This window comes from Manis pentadactyla, chromosome 5 (assembly GCF_030020395.1).
Source record: "Manis pentadactyla isolate mManPen7 chromosome 5, mManPen7.hap1, whole genome shotgun sequence".
Lineage (NCBI taxonomy): Eukaryota > Metazoa > Chordata > Mammalia > Pholidota > Manidae > Manis > Manis pentadactyla.
Genome location: NC_080023.1, coordinates 42,498,926 through 42,516,940, shown reverse-complemented (window position 1 = coordinate 42,516,940; position 18,015 = coordinate 42,498,926). Strand labels below are relative to the sequence as shown.

The window sequence follows — 18,015 nt, the reverse complement described above, 5'->3', positions numbered from 1 at the left end:
CTTGAGTTCTGTGATTCTGTTGCTGTTTTGTTCCTTCAGTTTTTCCTTTGTTCTTATATTCCACAGATGAGTGAAATCATTTGGTATTTCTCTTTCTCCGCTTGGCTTGTTTCACTGAGCATAATACCCTCCAGCTCCATCCATGTTGCTGCAAATGGTTGGATTTGCCCTTTTCTTATGGCTGAGTAGTATTCCATTGTGTATATGTACCACATCTTCTTTATCCATTCATCTATCGATGGACATTTAGGTTGCTTCCAATTCTTGGCTATTGTAAATAGTGCTGCGATAAACCTAGGGGTACATTGGTCTTTCTCATACTTGATTGCTGCATTCTTAGGGTAAATTCCTAGGAGTGCAATTCCTGGGTCAAATGGTATGTCTGTTTTGAGCATTTTGATGTACCTCCATACTGCTTTCCACAATGGTTGAACAAGTTTACATTCCCACCAGCAGTGTAGGAGGATTCCCCTTTCTCCACAGCCTCGCCAACATTTGTTGTTGTTTGTCTTTTGGATGGCAGCCATCCTTACTGGTGTGAGGTGATACCTCATTGTAGTTTTAATTTGCATTTCTCTGATAATTAGCGATGTGGAGCATCTTTTCATGTGTCTGTTGGCCATCTGTATTTCTTTTTTGGAGAACCGTCTGTTCAGTTCCTTTGCCCATTTTTTAATTGGGTTATTTGTTTTTTGTTTGTTGAGGCGTGTGAGCTCTTTATATATTCTGGACGTCAAGCCTTTATCAGATGTGTCATTTTCAAAGATATTCTCCCATACTGTAGGGTTCCTTTTTGTTCTATTGATGGTGTCTTTTGCTGTACAGAAGCTTTTCAGCTTAATATAGCCCACTTGTTCATTTTTTCTGTTGTTTTCCTTGCCCGGGGAGATATGTTCAAGAAGAGGTCACTCATGTTTATGTCTAAGATGTTTGTGCCTATGTTTTCTTCCAAGAGTTTAATGGTTTAGTGACTTACATTCAGGTCTTTGATCCATTTTGAATTTACTTTTGTATATGGGGTTAGACAATGGTCCAGTTTCATTCTCCTACGTGTAGCTGTCCAGTTTTGCCAGCACCATCTGTTGAAGAGACTGTCATTTCGCCATTGTATGTCCATGGCTCCTTTATCAAATATTAATTGACCATATATGTCTGGGTTAATGTCTGGATTGTCTAGTCTGTTCCATTGGTCTGTGGCTCTGTTCTTGTGCCAGTACCAAATTGTCTTGATTACTATGGCTTTATAATAGAGCTTGAAGTTGGGGAGTGAGATCCCCCCTACTTTATTCTTCTTTCTCAGGATTGCTTTGGCTATTTGGGGTCTTTGGTGTTTCCATATGAATTTTTGAATTATTTTTTCCAGTTCATTGAAGAATGTTGCTGGTAGTTTCATAGGGATTGCATCAAATCTGTATATTGCTTTGGGCAGGATGGCCATTTTGACGATATTAATTCTTCCTAGCCATGAGCATGGGATGCGTTTCCATCTGTTAGTGTCCCCTTTAATTTCTTTTAAGAGTGACTTGTAGTTTTCAGAATATAAGTCTTTCACTTCTTTGGTTAGGTTTATTCCTAGGTATTTTATTTTTTTTGATGCAATTGTGAATGGAGTTGTTTTCCTGATTTCTCTTTCTGTTGGTTCATTGTTGGTATATAGGAAAGCCACAGATTTCTGTGTGTTGATTTTGTATCCTGCAACTTTGCTGTATTCCGATATCAGTTCTAGTAGTTCTGGGGTGGAGTCTTTAGGGTTTTTTATGTACAGTATCATGTCCTCTGCAAATAGTGACAGTTTGACTTCTTCTTTGCCAATCTGGATTCCTTGTATTTTTTTGTTTTGTCTGATTGCTGTGGCTAGGGCCTCCAGTACTATGTTAAATAACAGTGGGGAGAGTGGGCATCCCTGTCTAGTTCCCGATCTCAGCGGAAATGCTTTCAGCTTCTCGCTATTCAATATAATGTTGGCTGTGGGTTTTTCATAGATGGCCTTTATTATGTTGAGGTACTTGCCCTCTATTCCCATTTTGCTGAGCGTTTTTATCATGAATGGATGTTGAACTTTGTCAAATGCTTTTTCAGCATCTGTGGAGATGATCATGTGGTTTTTGTCTTTCTTTTTGTTGATGTGGTGGATGATATTGATGGACTTTCGAATGTTGTGCCATCCTTGCATCCCTGGGATGAATCCCACTTGGTCAAGGTGTACGATGGTTTTGATGTATTTTTGAATTCGGTTTGCTAAAATTTTGTTGAGTATTTTTGCGTCTACGTTCATCAGGGATATTGGTCTGTAGTTTTCTTTTTTGGTGGTGTCTTTGCCTGGTTTTGGTATTAGGGTGATGTTAGCTTCATAGAATGAGTTTGGGAGTATCCCCTCCTCTTCTATTTCTTGGAAAACTTTAAGGAGAATGGGTATTATGTCTTCCCTGTATGTCTGATAAAATTCCGAGGTAAATCCGTCTGGCCCGGGGGTTTTGTTCTTTGGTAGTTTTTTGATTACCGCTTCAATTTCGTTGCTGGTAATTGGTCTGTTTAGATTTTCTGTTTCTTTTTGGGTCAGTCTTCGAAGGTTGTATTTTTCTAGGAAGTTGTCCATTTCTCCTAGGTTTCCCAGCTTGTTAGCATATAGGTTTTCATAGTAGTCTCTAATAATTCTTTGTATTTCTGCGGGGTCCGTCGTGATTTTTCCTTTCTCATTTCTGATACTGTTGATTTGTGTTGACTCTCTTTTCCTCTTAATAAGTCTGGCTAGAGGCTTATCTGTTTTGTTTATTTTCTCGAAGAACCAGCTCTTGGTTTCATTGATTTTTGCTATTGTTTTATTCTTCTCAATTTTATTTATTTCTTCTCTGATCTTTATTATGTCCCTCCTTCTGCTGACCTTAGGCCTCATTTGTTCTTCTTTTTCCAATTTCGATAGTTGTGACATTAGACTGTTCATTTGGGATTGCTCTTCCTTTTTTAAATATGCTTGGATTGCTATATACTTTCCTCTTAAGACTGCTTTTGCTGTGTTCCACAGAAGTTGGGGCTTAGTGTTGTTGTTGTCATTTGTTTCCATATATTGCTGGATCTCCATTTTGATTTGGTCATTGATCCATTGATTATTTAGGAGCGTGTTGTTTGGCCTCCATGTGTTTGTGAGCCTTTTTGCTTTCTTTGAACAGTTTATTTCTAGTTTAATGCCTTTGTGGTCTGAAAAGTTGGTTGGTAGGGTTTCAATCTTTTGGAATTTACTGAGGCTCTTTTTGTGTCCTAGTATGTGGTCTATTCTGGAGAATGTTCCATGTGCACTTGAGAAGAATGTGTATCCTGTTGCTTTTGGATGTAGAGTTCTGTAGATGTCTATTAGGTCCATCTGTTCTAATGTGTTGTTCAGTGCCTCTGTGTCCTTACTTATTTTCTGTCTGGTGGATCTGTCCTTTGGAGTGAGTGGTGTGTTGAAGTCTCCTAGAATGAATGCATTGCATTCTATTTCCTCCTTTAGTTCTATTAATATTTGTTTCAGGTATGTTGGTGCTCCTGTATTGGGTGCATATATATTTATAATGGTTATATCCTCTTGATGTACTGAGCCCTTTATCATTATGTAATGTCCTTCTTTGTCTTTTGTTACTTTCTTTATTTTGAAGTCTGTTTTGTCTGATACCAGAATTGCAACACCTGCTTTCTTCTCTCTGTTGTTTGCTTGAAATATCTTTTTCCATCCCTTGACTTTAAGTCTGTGCGCGTCTTTGGGTTTGAGGTGAGTCTCTTGTAAGCAGCATATGGATGGGTCTTGCTTTTTTATCCATTCTAGTACTCTGTGTCTTTTGATTGGTGCATTCAGTCCATTTACATTTAGGGTGATTATTGAGAGGTATGAATTTATTGCCATTGCAGGCTTTAAGTTTGTGGTTACCAAAGGTTCAGGGTTAGCTTCTTTACTATCTTACTGTCTAACTTAACTCGCTTGTTGAGCTATTATAAACACAGTCTGATGATTCTTTATTTCTCTCCCTTCTTATTCCTCCTCCTCCCTTCTTCATATGTTGGGTGTTTTGTTGTGTGCTCTTTTTAGGAGTGCTCCCATCTAGAGCAGTCCCTGTAGGATGCCCTGTAGAGGTGGTTTGTGGGAGGCAAATTCCCTCATCTTTTGCTTGTCTGGGAATTGTTTAATCCCTCCTTCATATTTAAATGATATTCGTGCTGGATACAGTATCCTTGGTTCGAGGCCCTTCTGTTTCATTGCATTAAGTATATCATGCCATTCTCTTCTGGCCTGTAGGGTTTCTGTTGAGAAGTCTGATGATAGCCTGATGGGTTTTCCTTTGTAGGTAACCTTTTTTTTCTCTCTGGCTGCCTGTAATACTTTGTCCTTGTCTTTGATCTTTGCCATTTTAATTATTATGTGTCTTGGTGTTGCACTCCTTGGATCCCTTGTCATGGGAGTTCTGTGTACCTCTGTGGTCTGAGAGGCCATTTCTTCCCCTAGTTTGGGGAAATTTTCAGCAATTATTTCTTCAAAGACATTTTCTATCCCCTTTTCTCTCTACTTCTTCTGGAATACCTATGATTCTTATATTGTTCCTTTTCGATTGGTCACTCAGCTCTCTTCAAATTCTTTCATTCCTGGAGATCCTTTTATCTCTCTCTGCATCAGCTTCTCTGCGTTCCTGTTCTCTGTTTTCTAGTCCATTAATGGTCTCTTGCATCTCATCCATTCTGTTTTGAAGTCCTTCCAGAGCTTGTTTTATTTCTGAATTCTCCTTCCTTAGTTCTTGCATATTTCTCTGCAAGCCCATCAGCATGGTTATGACTTTTGTTTTGAATTCTTTTTCAGGAAGACTGGCTTAATCTATCTCCCCAGATTCCTTCTCAGGGGAAGATGTAGCAGATGCTGAAGCTGTCTGGGTTAGTCTTGTCTGGATCATATTTTTTTGCCTTTTCATGTTGACAGGTGCTATTGACTGTCAGCTGGGAGGGCCAAAATTTTCACTTGCTACTGGCCTTTCTTTACTGGGACAACTGCGACCCCTAGTGGCTTGTGTTGGGTAATTGTGTGTAGACTGGGTCTTGGTGTCTTGCCTGGCCGGAAGGGAGAAATTTCCCTTTCTGTGGGCGGAATTTGTCTCAGGCTGCTTCTCTGCTTTCGCAGCGCCCGGTGGGGTAATGGATGGGGGGGCTGCTTGACTGTTTGCCTCCGTGAGGGGTCTCAGAGCTGTTGCCCAGGGGGTTAGTGCACCCGGTTTTCCCTGTAATTTCCAGCTGCTGTACTGTGACCTGGGTTGTTTCCGTCAAGCTGTTAAGTCCCTGTCCCTTTAAGACTTTCAAAAAGCCCCCGCTTTTCTTTGTCACAGGGGCATCAGCTTCGGCACCCGCTCAGAGGTCTTACTCCCTGTTCCCCCAGTATCCAGGGCCCCCTGGGCACGTACTGTGTCTGCGCTCTGGCCCGGATGGCTGGGGCTGGGTGTTCAGCAGTCCTGGGCTCCGTCTCCCTCCCGCTCTGCCTATTGTTCTCCCGCCTGGAGCTGGGGGGAGGGGCGCTCGGGTCCCGCCGGGCCGGGGCTTGTATCTTACCCCTTTCACCAGGCGCTGGGTTCTCGCTGGTGTAGCTGCAGTCTGGCCCCTGTCCTGCGTCTTCTGGTCTCTCTTTTAGGGCTAGTTGTGTTTGTTGTATTTTCAAAAGTATATATGTTTTTGGGAGGAGATTCCCACTGTCCTACTCACGCCGCCATGTTGGCTCCGCCTCCTTACAGGTTATTTTGCAATGTAGATTAGATATCACTACATTAGTACTAGTACTATATGTGCCATTTTCAGGGATACAGAACCAAGTAGGACTTTGTAGGATGGCCTGAGTGTCTGAGTACTGCATTTATAGTATTGTCTCTGTGAGAAAAATGTCCTCATTCTCATCAACCAATTTATAAATACATTTCTTGGACTGCTGATTCTGGCTTGAGGTTTGTATAGCAGATGTTGGACAACTTATAAAATTAACAGGATCCTACTGCTAAAAACCACATCTGTCTGATAATGAAGCCATGCCCATCAGTGCTGTGTATTGCTGGAATATTTGTCCTGGAGCAAAGCATCAAAATGAATTCTGACCACTTCCTTCTCACACTGCACTCACACTGGCTTCTCAGGCATTAGGATTAAAAAAGGACAGCACAATATGGTCTACATAACCCATTAACTAAATGTTCCATTTATATACACTTAATTTGATAACTTCATCTATGAGTGCTGAGATCGTTAAAGTGTAACATATCCCACTTTTTTGTTTTTCCTTGATATACCTATAAATTTGGCATCCAGATTAGGTTTTTATCTTGAATTTTACCCCTCAGCATGCCTTTCATTGTAACCTTATGAGACTCACACATTTCTCCGTAAGAATACATTATCTTGATTTCACTTTTCTCCTGCAGAATATTTACTTTAATGCTCTTCTTCTTCCCTATCACATTAAGGTATTGTATTTTTGAATAATAAAGAGAGAGGTGAATAGAAAATAGAAGGGAAAAAAGCACCCATGGACTTCTTGTTCCTTTGCCCAGTTTTAGTAGTTAGGTGAATATGTGCCGAGCATCTGATTAGAAAGTGAGAGTTGACTATATAGGCTGAGTAAACTATTGCTTTCAAAACTGGGCTTGCCTCAGAAACAGTGATATCATATGTTTTTCCAGCTGGAAGCTAGAGTTAGGAATCAGGTGAGGTAATTTTAAGGCTAACAATTTTGGTTCTTAGTTTTGTGGGTCTACCAAAAAAGTTCCATATATGGACTTTCTTCCAGTTGGCCAAGGATGCATCTGGGTGGATCTTCATTTTGTGACAAAAAAGAAGGGTACAACCATTCTGGTTTGCTTGACCAAAGGGGACGTAATAATGATTTGTGCCTTTCAGTACTGACTGAATTTTCTGAGCCATTCCCTCTAACTGTATGTACTATGTTGCCCACCCCACTGGTTGCTGGGGCTTTTTTAAAAAACCATCTGGGTTCCTAAGAATAGAGGGAAATAATACTGTCTGATATCTTCTTCTTTTAAAATATTAGTCAGTCTTGGAAAAACCAAGTCCTGCTTATGCCCATTCACAGGGCATCTTGGGTATAACTTAATGGCAGGTCTTCCTGACAGAAGCCTGTGCCTAGGCTAACTGAATGCCTAGAGGACCTTACCCCTTCACTCCTGACTTAAGGATTCTGAGAGTGCTAGAGCTTAGCTTGACATTAGTGGGTACATGCGACTAGACCATAGGCTTGGACCTGGGTGTGAGTTTCTCCTCCCTTTTCTATATTCAAAGGCCTAGATAGGATGAAATGTCTGTTGAGAGTTTTTGTTTGGTTGTTTGTTTGGCCAGAGGCTGCTAATCCTCAAAAGTAGGAGAAGTATTTTTTCAGGATCTCAAGTGTCTTTCTGGTGAGGGACACTGTGAGGATCTGGCTAACCTAACTGGATTAGGTTTACCTAACACCTTGGATCTGGTTTACCTAACACCTTGACTGAATGTCTGTGCCTAGGCATCCCCCTCTGTTACTCCCATTCTTCACTTCTGAATTAAGGGACTCAAGGCAGAGTGGAATAGTGTTGCAAGGAAGCCAATCAGTCAGTCTGTCTTTTTCTCCAGAATGTGTTGTTGCTTGAAGAGATGAATGTCAAAGGATGAGTGTTGAATGATCCAAGCCTCCCAAAGATGGCCTTCTTGGAGGACCACTGTACATGGTACCCCTCAGTGCTCTCTCCCCTTAGTGTTTTCCAATAGGGGCAAGATGATCTTATCTGCAGGAACAATACTATGTATCCAGAGGAGCAAAATAAAGTGTTGTACTGTCATTTTATTAACACTGTGGAAATACTTCTTCTAGGGTACTGTATGTCGTTTCATACTGCGCAGGAAAAAACCCCACCACTGGCCAATTACATATGAGTTGTATCCTATGTTATTGATGGGAGTCTTCTCTAACACTCTATGCAGGGATACTATTCCTTTTATTTTTTCCAACCTCCTGATTTTGAGCTCTTAGAAAAAAAAATAGTAACAAATGTGCAAAGCAGAATTGCCAGAAAGCCTGTTTCAGGGGAAAATGTGTTAAAAATTGATAGACTACCACCTTGCCACATGGACCTATGTCTGTGATTATCCACTCATGTGATTTAAAAAAAACTTTTGTATTGTGGTTTGACAAAAGAATACATAAGATTCCTTTTTGCACTTAGTCCATGTAGCGTTAGTGCAGTCTTCTTTTTTAAGTTGTTTTGTTTTATGCTGCTGTTTTAATATATTAGTGTTTGAAGTTTGTTTTCCTTGCAACATTTTGGATTCAGAATTTTTAAATAGAAGGAAGTGAATGAAATTGAAAAAATTTGGGTTCGTCTTTCCCGGTTATTAACTCTTACTGAAAAACAGAGATTTTCTTCTTTTATCTTGTTGAATACATGATACTCAGATTTTTTGGTTTTGGTAGAGAAACATTTTAAAACATAGAAGCATTATAAAATGTATACATGTAGAGTACATTAAGATATTTGGGGAGTAGAGGGAGATAATTATATCTAACTAATATTTATGTAGTATTTTTAGTTTATTTTTTTAGGCAACTTTTATTTAATGATGAATTTGCTTTCTTCTGCTCCTACAGAGTTTTTATTTTTAAAGATCATAGCTAAAGAAAAAAGAAAAAGGTGAATTAGCAGTAATCTCATAAATATAACTCTTCAGAAGATAGCTGCCTATTTAAATATGGCAAAGACACAAACCAAGGCAGAGGCCATCGGCACTTTTCTCTCTAATGACCAAAATCATTCCTAATGGCATCTACCTGATTTATATTCTCCAGACAAATAATCAATGTACTGATTGGGGAAAGAACTAATTCAGCATGTTCCTCCTTAGCATGACAAAAGGGTAGAGTAGGAAAAAAAAAAAAGACAATATAGACCAAAGTTTAGAAGCAGAGATATTTCACTATTGTAGGAGTACTAATGAAGTGACCTCTCAGTGGAGATTATTTCTTATGTGACTAGAACGTATAATCCATCCATCAAACCAACAAGTATTATGAAGCGCCTACTAGACACCAGACACTATTTTTTGGCACTGAGGGTGGTTTAGTAAATAAGGAAAATAAGGTCTCTGCTATTGTGGTGCTTACATTATAAAATAAGTAGAGATAAGCAGTAAACAGTTAAAGAGTAAGGACTGCAGTCAGCACAAATTTTGAGCATCTGTTGGGTGTGAAGCACTCCATGACATGTTAAGGAGGGTTTTAAACAAACTAGTTTTCAATTGATAAAGTATTATATGTCTTAACACATAAATGGTTTCTTTTATAGTATGCCATAACCCTTTATACATGCATCCATAAAAGCACATCTAAGTTATAGCTTGGCTTATAGCTTTTTTGAATCCCTCTTTCTCTGCCACAACTGCACCAGTACTGGCAGACCAGTAATGACTTATTTATCCATGCTTCCCCTTCGCTTGGAATATGCTTGACATAGAAAAGGCACACAGTACATATTGGTTCAGTCAGTGTGTAGTTCTTTACAGGTAGTAAGATATTTTCATCAGATTTTTCTCAAATTGATCTTCACTAAACCCATATCAAAGGTAATTTTACCATTGAAACACAAGATGAACGAGTTTAATTTACTGCTATGGTTGGGCAGAATATATATGTTTTTATGCACATGTGAGAAAATCATGAGTCATAGGTAAACCTGCCATAAGAATACTAATTTAACCTAAAATTTCCCTTTTTGTTGTGAAAGGTTATAGAGGAGAAGGATACAGCTGATCATGTCTATAACTTGGTCTAATCTTATCAAATCCATTGTATCTTGCCAAAAACTCATATCGTCGTTCTTTTACCAAACCACTTCCAATTTACCTTTCATTTTATGAAATCGTTCTAAAGCTTGTACAAGATGTTTGTAATGAAATTGTAAGATAGCTGATCCTCACCACCGCATCCATTCACCACCGCTGAGCTCTTGCTGATTGCAGGGAATCAGCCTTAAGTGCTTTATATGCATTGTGTTGTTCAAACTGTACAGTTATAGGACCTGTTTTACAGATGAGGAAACAGACACTTTGAAAAATTAAGTATCTCCCTAAAGTTACATATAATTGGTGGGCCCTGGGTTCTATACTGGCTCTGCATGACCCCAAAGTCTGTACTCTCAACAATGATACTATACTGCCCCAAAGGCTTATTTAAAAATGTGTTAAATAAATGTCATTTGTCCAGGCTATGTATCTAGTTATAGGAAATGCAGCTCTGCCTACTTACAAGAAAATCATCTGTACATTAGCTTTTGAGGAAATATAAAGTCAGGCTCATGAGTTTTGATTTTTTTTTTGAAGAAGTGATTCTTGTTTTTGCTTGAGAATAAATAATACGCCTTGGAATTTTTTCAATGAGTAATCCCCTCCAGTACATCTAATTCATTTTATTTGCCATTTTTCTGCCAATACATTATGAGTGATGAGTAATACATGTAGGAATAGAAGAATTTGGGCTTCTCAGTGTGAGCTTCAAAGGTTGGATGTTCTAGTGCTGTGAGGTTTGATCCAAGCAACAAACAGTTTTTGAGTTCTTGCAAAGACTTTGTATTGCTATTTGCATCCTTTTCAGAAATCTCAGCCTTGTTTTGTATGTACTAATCACAGATTCTCATTGTTGGGAAGCACGTTGGCAGTCATCTTTGTAAGAATCCCCTCTATGGCAAATCTTCTCTATAGACAGCTTGTATGGGTCTATATAAGACCTAGATTTCTTTTGAAGCATTGGGCACACAGACAAATTTTACTCTTGGTTTTGAGGGAAAACATAATCAAGGCAATGAACTCTTTGCTCTTTTTTTCTTACCTCTCTATTTAAAAATATATTGGTGTCCCTCATATACAATGCTCTTTTCTCAAATTGAACTTCATTTTGTCATCATTCTGTTGTTGAAGTTACAGTTGGTGCTCTTTTATACAAAATTGCCGAGTAATAGGATAGGTGATAGGAGGGATATTATTTTTGAAGGACAGGGGATGCTCAACAAAGAGGCCGGAATAGACACTCACAAAGGTCACCCATACCAGCCATCCTTCCATTCTGGCAGCTACTCCATCATTTTCCTCAAGAAGACAAATGGTAAAAAAGCATGAGAAGATCCAGGACATCTTTAACAACTAGGAGATCTCTGAAGTGTACCTTCCTTGGGGCTTCTGTTTTTCAATTGAGATTAAATAACCCATAGCAACATGTAATCACCTGGCAACTGTAAAAGAAACGTTAAAATTAATTTAGTTAGTGATAGAGGAGTTTCTGTTGGTTGGATGGCTTCTGGTGGTAGAGGTGATTGTTTTAATGAGGCATTTAGCCACAGTGGTCTTAATGGGCAGATCTGATTATTTCATTGTCCTCTGTATGCACATGCTGTTTTCTTTGATTGGATTACTTTCTCTACCATGCAGGTTGCCTTTGCTCATCCTTAAAGTCCAGATTAGCTGCCTTTCCTGAGTGCTTCCCATCATCTTGCACTGATCACCTTTTCTTTTTATTGCCTAATTTATTTGTGTCTCCTAAGGACTCTGAAGGTAGGGATCCCATATATCTTGTTTACTGTTGCTTTTCTACTTGGCACATTGAAGGTATTCAATAAAAATTTCCTCTCAACTTAAAAGTTTAATACAATGTCAACCAGAATTCCAGTGAATAATTTTTTTTTAGAATTTAATGAAGTCATTCTGAAAAATAGCCAACAAAAACCTGAATAAGAATAATGTTGAGTGAAGAACTTGTCCAATTAACCTACTTTATGATACTTATCAGTATTATGTCAATATATATCAGTTATACATCAGTAATGCTTATCAGTATTTTCTAGGTTTTTTTGTTTGTTTTGGTTTTTCTATTTACCCGTTTAATTTTGTAATAACTACTAGTCCTCCCATCAACAATAATTACTAGTAATGTAGTACTGCTGCAACAAAATAACTCAGAAACAGATGCAAAAGTATTTTAGGGATTTAATAAACTTAACAAACAGTATATTTAATAAAGTCAGTACTACAAACCACTGGAAAAGAAGAATATTTAATAAATGGACAAGAAAAATTGATGGGGAAATAGTTATTACTGTATTAAAAGGGTCAATTAATTTGGTCAAACTGAAACCAAAAGAAAATTGCCATAAAATATTGGTAAGCATATGGTTTATCTTGGAATAGGGAAAAACATTCCAAACACAAAATCCATGGGGAAAATCACCAGATATTATTATGGCTTAGTAGCTAAGAAACAGAAAGGACTTTAAGGTCAGATGGTCCTGGACCTGAATTTTGCCCCCAACACTTATTGAGTGATCTTGTGGGAAATTATTTAGCTCATTAAGCCTCAGTTTCCTCAGCTGTAAATTGGAGGGGATACTAATAGCAAACTCATTAAGTCTTTAGCATATAAAACTTATGTAAAGTGCCTGCCCTTCACCAATCACATAAAAAAACACAATAAATTTTAGCTATCAACTTTAAAAATTTGACATAGGATGCTAATAAATCAAAATCCCTATAAAAGGCAAACAAACAGGTAAAGTATTGCCATAAAGACAAATATTGATATACATGACCTGTGAAGAATTGTATGAATAATAAAAACATAATTGTTCAATAGAAGTGGTAAAAAAAATGTGGCTGGACATTTTTCAGACAAAGAAAAAAGAGTGGCTGATAAGCATATGAAAAATGTTCACTTTTCCTAGTAATAAAAAAGTTAAAGTCAAACTACACTGAAAAACAACTTACCACTTCAATTAGGAAAAGTTAACAAATAGTGTTGGGTAGAGCTCAATGGCATGGTCATCAAGAAATACTGCTGTTGGGAGAGTGAATTTTCTCATTACACTTTGGCAATATATGACAAGACCCTTGAAAAGGTTTATATCTTTCCTGGTAATTTCACTTCTGGTAATTAATATTAAGAACACAGAGACGTTGATATGATTTACATTGAAATATATTCATTAGTTTCATTTATAATAATGAAAAACTAGGAGCAACTTTAATGTTCCATGATAGGAGAATGATGGAATATAGTATGTAGTCATTAAAAATCCAGTTACTGAAGAATAATGAGGTGAGCAAATGTTAACCATGTAATATTAGTAGAAAGAGTTTATTCATATGGATATGAAAAACAAAATTTTATTTACAGTGCAAACCTAATTTTATTAAATAACAACAATAAAAAGATGAAAAAGTGAAGTGAGGTTAGGTATAGAGACAAAATTAGAAAAAATAATGAAAAAAATACATGAAAATGATTATCATTTTCTATGAATAGGGGCTTTCCGATTATCTATAGCTGAATAGAAAAGTACCCCAATATGTAGCAGTTTAAAGTCAGTATTTCCTATAGCTTACAATTTTGTGTGGCAGAAATTCAAGCACAGCCCAGCTGGGCAATTCTTTAGCTCCACATGCAGGTAGTGAGATGGCCTGGTGGTATTCAACTGGTTGAGTGCTGGTGCAGAGGATCCAAGATGGCTTCAGCCACATCTGGGCCTTGTAGAGCCATGCAGGGAAGGATGGGTTCAGTCGCAGTACCTACACATGGCCCTCCAATATGGAGGCCTCAGAGTAGACTTCCGATGTGGGGGCTCACGTCTCCCAGAGAAAATGTTTCAAGGGAACTGCTGGAAGCTACGAGACTTATTCTTATAACCTAGCCTTGGAAGTCCCAGAAAGTCACTTCTGTTGACCAGAATCAAGGCAAACAATTAGACTCCACTTCTCAAGGGGAAGAAAAGCAAAGAATTTGTAACCATCTTTAGTCTACCTCAGTTAGATTGGGTGATTTTTATTTTCTGTGTTTCTGCAGTCTGTAATGCAAATGTATTATTCCTTGTACATTAGTAAGAGTTCTTTATATATTAAGTTCATAACCTTGAATGAGATAATTCACATAAAGTACTTAACATTGTGCCTGGCATAAATACAGCCTTGTATAAATGTTAGCTGCCATCAATATTACTTTTATTCCTTTCTCATTAGAATAGAAATGTATTGGTGGGTTTATTTGCAGTGGCTCATTAAAAAAGACATAATTTTGCCTGGTTGAACTAGGCAAGATTTTGTTAAGAAGTTGATACTTAAACAATGTTTTGGAGGATAAAAGGGAATTTACCAGTTAGGGAGGGGTGGGAAAGGCTCTCAAAGTATTGGGAGTCGCATATACAAGGACACAGAGTTCTGATAGCAAATGGCATGCTACAGGATCTTTTAGCATGGTAGGGTTCAGATATAAGAGGTACATTTGTGGAGAAAGGGCTGGGGCTTGGGGAATAAGGATTAAATTCAAGAGATAATCCAGAAACAGAATGTACAGGTCTGAGAAACTAATTAGCTGGTTCCTTGACAGTTACAGCAAATAAAATCTATCTGTTCACTAGTTAAAACAATCATACCATCGGTTCCTGATTCAGTTTTCTTTCTTTTAACTTCATGAATTGTAGTGAAAAGGACAGGACAAATAATTGAGACCAAATAATAAACTACACATGGATAAATTTCCTTTCAAATCAAAAAACAAGAAAGAAAATGAATGGCCAAGCTGTATTTTTAGGTTTGAAAATATAGTGATTTATGCGTATGTAAGTGTGTGTGTGTATATATATATATAAATATATATTTTTTCTTCTAGAAAGTCAAGAGAACCAAACATTTGTCTATCATCTCAGAGTGGTTGCTCTTCCCTGTTGGGCTTATTAGCTCCATTCATATTGTCCCAGAGCTCACATGTTTATGTGCCATATGGCCTCCACATCTGGTGACCAGTCCATGCTCTTTTGGGGGGAAAACAAAATTTCCTTTGAGGTACTACATAAATACATTTCTTTAGAATCTGCTACTGCCCATGGCTACAAATATCTGGATCCCAAATTAAATGCATAAAGCTGAAATTGTATTATTTTTCAAAGATAACAGTAATTAAATGAGACACAATACAAATTAGGGCTTCAAACTTTTTGGCACCAGTTCTTTTTTCCAGGGTATTACTTGCAATGATATTGCTTTGATATTTTGACATAGCTCTGAAACCATTATTAAATATGGTAACCAGAACTAGTACTGACTTATTGTACTGGGCAAGTCACTCAAAATCAATATTATAGGGGAGAAAAAAATATACTGTTTGTAATAGCTGTTCTACTTTTAGTGAATTTAATTTGTGTTGAAGTTCTAAGTCTTTTCTTCCCTCCAGAATTGTCATTAAAGTAGTTATCTCAATAAGTTATTAAAGCAAATAAAAACCTTAAGTAAAAAGTAAGTTTAAGATATTATTAGCAAATTTTATCACTTAGTTTTTTAGAATTTATCACAGACAGATATCCCATGGATAAAAATGACAAAAAGCCTTTTGGCAACCACTCACAGTGGTATGCTTTGCAATCATTTAAAAATAATTTCTTCAATCAAAGTTTCAAGAAGAATGTTGGAGTACATACATGTGCAATCCTGGATTAGTGACACAATCAGGATTCTGTGTTTCAACACCAAGGATTTTATCTCTTCTTAATTTATTGAGTCATTGTTACTTCTCTCACTGTTTTAGAACATGATTCAAATTTGTACCATTTTTCCTGTGTTAAAGAAACAAAACAGGGAAAAAAAGGAAAGACATAATCCAGATAAGATGGTTGTATAGGAACAGATTTTCAAAGTGTTCACTGAAGTTGTAGAAAGCTGTTTTAGTAATAAGCCTAATGGAAAAACAATGTGGTCAGGAAACTTAGTGATACTGAAATTTGACTCTTTCAAAGTAATATCAGGTACCAGGAACAAAGGGACGCAATGAACAGAATCAGTCCCATGTGTTGTTAAACATAGTTTTTTTGTTTGTTTGTTTCCCTGCTGCCTTTTCTTGTAGCTTTCTGTGGTGTTGACTGCGATCAAGGACTGAAACTGTTGGCAGCCACACTAGAGCTGCTGGATTTTCCCTACTCCTCAGCTCCTAATAATCACCATCTCTCAGCAGTATCAGTTTTCTACCTTCCTCTGTTTTGTCTCCTGGCAATGACATTTTAATCTTAACTTTATTTTTCTTTTCTAGTGCAATAGTTCTGATTTGAGGTTCATATGAATACTAAGTGAAAAAGTAAATAAGCAATCAACACAATCATATTCTAGAACTTAGATCCAAGATCGGGACAATATCTACTAGATAGAAATTCATGTAAGTCACCATTGTAGAAGGAGTTAGAGACAGGAAGCCATAAACCTTCCAAACTGTGGTAGTATTGTCAAGAACAGATAGTTTCTAGCAAGGTCTTTTTAATTCATGAGATTTGGATTGAGCAGGGTTTTAATTTAATTTTACAGTTTTTGTTACGAGATGAAATATTGGCAAAATTAAGAATGAATGGGGTGATTTAGTCTCCACAGACAAAGACTAGTATGAATGGGTGTCAAGAGGCTTGATTTGCGGTTTTTAAATCCTTTACATCTCCGTTTCTTCATCAGTCAAAAGGGGATATTTAGTTCTCTCCATTCCTTGAGGAGATTCTGTGATGATCAGTATTACCTTTCTCTCAAGTCTCCAAGGAGAGTTGCTTGATCTTTTTAACATCCCTTTTCTTCATTTGCATAATTGGGGTGGCTTTTGGGTGGTTCTGAGCATTTGAAATAATGTATACACTATACTAGGCAGAGTGCCTGCTAGGTCATAACTACTCAGAAGGCCAATTTGACTATTGTAGTTAACACTATTACTGTAAATACTGATTTGACCATTGTAGTTAAACTATTACTGTTAATACTGATGCCTTCATAGTTACCACGATTATTGTTAATATTGACCCGACTATCGTAGTTAACACTATTACTATTATTATTAATACTAATCTGGCCTTTGTAGGTAACACCATTACTACTCATACTAATCTGACCATGGTAGTTAATACTATTACTATTAATACCAATCTGACCTTTGTAATTAATACTATTACTACTAATACTAATCTGGCCTTCGTAGTTAACACCATTACTACTCATACTAATATGACCATGGTAGTTAATACTATTACTACCAATACTAATCTGACCATTGTAGTTAACACCATTACAATTTTTACTAATTTGACCTTTGTAGTTGACACTGTGCTGCTTTGATGCTGATACTAGTGCTACCATTACCTCCTTATTTGCCAGTAATTGATCAATACTAGGACTTTTCTAAGCTTAAAAATAAGTATCAAGATACAGCTGAGATTCCTTTCTACCACTTCCTGCATAGGAAATTTTGTTTTCCTTTATTGAAAGGAAAGAGAAGATAACATTTCAAATACACCTTCATGTAATTTAAATTAGATTTTCAAGTGTTTTATTTCAGTAATGCATATTTATTTTCCTAGAGAGATTCCCCTAGAACTTCACCAGAGGAATCAGTCAGAAATGGATAGTCTTTGGAGCTCTTGTTGTATGTGAAGCCTTGCAGCTGACCTCAGAATAATCAAAGATATTGAGTTACAGCTAGTAAGATGTTATTATTAACTGCTTCATTGCATCTAATGTTATAAAATTGTGCATGTGTGTACTTTTATATCATCTTTGAATATCTCAATACCTGATCACATTTCAAATGAGAATATTCTTTGCATTTCTGATAAATTGTTAGAATATATTAACATACAGACACACAAAGTACTCAGTTACTTATTTCAAGAAATAATTATTGGAAATGTAGTTAATAATACTGTACTGCATATGTCTCGCTTGTGGTATATTGCCTCCGGACAGGTTCACTTGGGATTCAGTGAGGCTGAATAACAGTGGAAGGTTGGGGGTGAAAGGGTTTATACCAAGCTTTATTCTCATGGTGGCAGGTCAAGTGCTGGAATCACGAATGCCTCTGGGGCAGTCTTCATGCAGCGAGCCCATCTCTGACTCTAGGCAGAACAATTTGGGTAGAGCTCTTTATATAGTAACACCTGATTGCCAATGGGTGTGTAAGCATTAGCCTAACAGTAGGCCAATTAC

General features: G+C 37.2%; 1 protein-coding gene across 2 annotated transcripts in view; it reads left to right on the top strand.

The window, feature by feature from the left end:
- Positions 1-18,015, top strand: part of SCFD2 (sec1 family domain containing 2) — a 455,587-nt gene that overhangs the window by 72,487 nt on the left and 365,085 nt on the right. The gene's annotated exons all lie outside the window — the stretch shown is intronic.